Below are 2899 nucleotides of genomic sequence, written 5' to 3' on the forward strand. Positions count from 1 at the left end.
CCCATCTGGACAAGAGGAATACCTATGTAAGAATGCTGTTCATCGATTACAGCTCAGCATTTAACACCATAGTACCCTCCAAAACTCGTCATTAAGCTCGAGACCCTGGGTCTCGACCCCCTGTGCAACTGGGTCCTGGACTTCCTGACGGGCCACCCCCAGGTGGTGAGGGTAGGTAACAACATCTCCACCCCGCTGATCCTCAACACTGGGTCCCCACAAGGGTGCGTTCTCAGCCCTCTCCTGTACTCCCTGTTCACCCACGACTGCGTGGCCATGCACGCCTCCAACTCAATCATCAAGTTTGCAGACGACACTACAGTGGTAGGCTTGATTACCAACAACGACGAGACGGCCTACAGGGAGGAGGTGAGGGCCCTCGGAGTGTGGTGTCAGGAAAATAACCTAACACTCAATGTCAACAAAACAAATGAGAGGATCGTGGACTTCAGGAAACAGCAGAGGGAGCAGCCCCCTATCTACATTGATGGGACAGTAGTGGAGAGGGTGGAGAGTTTTAAGTTCCTCGGCGTACACATCATGGACAAACTGAAATGGTCCACACACAGACAGCGTGGTGAAGAAGGCGCAGCAGCGCCTCTTCAACCTCAGGAGGCTGAAGAAATTTGGCTTGTCACCAAAAACACTCACAAACTTTTACAGATGCACAATCGAGAGCATCCTGTTGGGCTGTATCACCGCCTGGTACGGCAGCTGCTCCGCCCATAACCGGAAGGCTCTCCAGAGGGTAGTGAGGTCTGCACAACGCATCACCGGGTGCAAACTACCTGCCCTCCAGGACACCTACACCACCCGATGTCACAGGAAGGCCAAAAATATCATCAAGGACAACAACCACCCGAGCCACTGCCTGTTCACCCCGCTATCATCCAGAAGGTGAGGTCAGTACAGGTGCATCAAAGCTGGGACCGAGAGACTGAAAAACAGCTTCTATCTCAAGGCCATCAGACTGTTAAACAGCCATCCCTAACATTGAGTGGCTGCTGCCAACATACTGACTCAACTCAAGCCACTTTAATAATGTAAAAATGTATGTTATCAATATATCACTAGCCACTTTATATAATGTTTACATACCCTACATTACTCATCTCATATGTATATACTGTACGCTATACCATCTACTGCATCTTGCCATCTTGATGTAATGTATCACTAGCCACTTTAAACAATGCCACTTCATATAGTGTTTTCATACCCTACATTACTCATCTCATATGTATATACTGTACTCTATACCATCTACTGCATATTGCCATCTTGATGTAATGTATCACTAGCCACTTTAAACAATGCCACTTTATATAATGTTTTCATACCCTACATTACTCATCTCATATGTATATACTGTACTCTATACCATCTACTGCATCTTGCCTATGCCATTCGGCCATCACTCATTTATATATTTTTATGTACATATTCGTATTCATTCCTTTACACTTGTGTGTATAAGGTAGTTGTTGTGGAATTGGTAGGTTATATTACTTGTTAGATATTATTGCATGGACGGAACTAGAAGCACAAGCATTTCGCTACACTTGCATTAACATCTGCTAACCATGTGTATGTGACAAATACATTTGATTTGATTTGATGATGAAAATGTCTCAATTGTATAATCTGGTCCGAGATCAGCCTTTAGTAAGATTAATTATGTTATGGTAGCAGCCCAGAATTACACACAGCTGTTACAAGTTCAATATTTGCCCCAGGGCTTTTAGGCAATACGTGTTTAAAGATCACCCAACTTATTTTCCCTAGACGTCCAGGAAGCGTTTGTAGATGTTTGGTAATAGGGTACACATTAGGGATTAACACCAGAAATCCACATCCAGGGAATTTCTGAAAATGCCCCATCTCATTTCCTTTCTTCCCGAAACCAGGATTATCTTTGATTGGTAATGGGAAAACATTGGATAAGCAGCTTGTGCAACTGCACACTGAGCAATACATTACTAAAACCCAAGCCTGGGTAATTGAGTTTTCGCTATAGCCTGTATGCCATGTTGTGATTACACCAGTATCTATCTGTTCTTATTGAGACTCAGCCAACAAGACAAGACTACCAATAAAAAATTCGTGGACAGTACTGAGCATAGATAGGTGAGTGTTATTCTCGAAAAAGAACAAGGACTTTCCTGGAAAATATCCAAACTTATTACACATGAACAGACTGCAGTGTGAAATAAAACTCCCTTGGTATAGGATTGGACATCAGGAAATGATATCGGATAGCAACTACTGGGACATTACATGTACTGAACACATGGGGTAAATCCATTCTAATTCAATCACTTTTTGTCAGCATACCTTCTGATTTGAACAAAACCTTCCATACATACAGTATTTTCCCTTTGTAAACCTGAATGCTAAAACATTTAAGAGATAAAGGTTGGTCAAAGTTGACCTATTTTGCATACCCCACCATACCATGAGACATCCATGTCTTCATCACTGGAAAATATAAATGGTTGAGATTAATATCATTTAAAAGCTTGCAAGCATAGTTTTGAATTAAAAAAATGCATTTTCTATCATTGAACATAAATTATCGAAAAATATTGAAATATTCACATATGTTGTAGCGTAGACTATATTTTACTATATCTGAGGTTTTTGTGTTGTGCCCACCATCGGATGAGACACAACAGGCTCTTGAATACAGGGGGGGCATATTGTGGCTAAAAATAGACATTTCTACTTTCAAATGGTACCACAAAAATGGTTGGAGGTCCACACATCGGAAAATGTTAACTTGAATGGGAATATCTGTTGTTTTAAATTATACTGTCAACCCTCCAAAGGCAACCTATTGAAATCATAGAAACATAAATATTAAAATAGACATGACCATTTATTAATTTCACTTTGGACA

This window comes from Salmo trutta, chromosome 23 (assembly GCF_901001165.1).
Source record: "Salmo trutta chromosome 23, fSalTru1.1, whole genome shotgun sequence".
NCBI lineage: Eukaryota > Metazoa > Chordata > Actinopteri > Salmoniformes > Salmonidae > Salmo > Salmo trutta.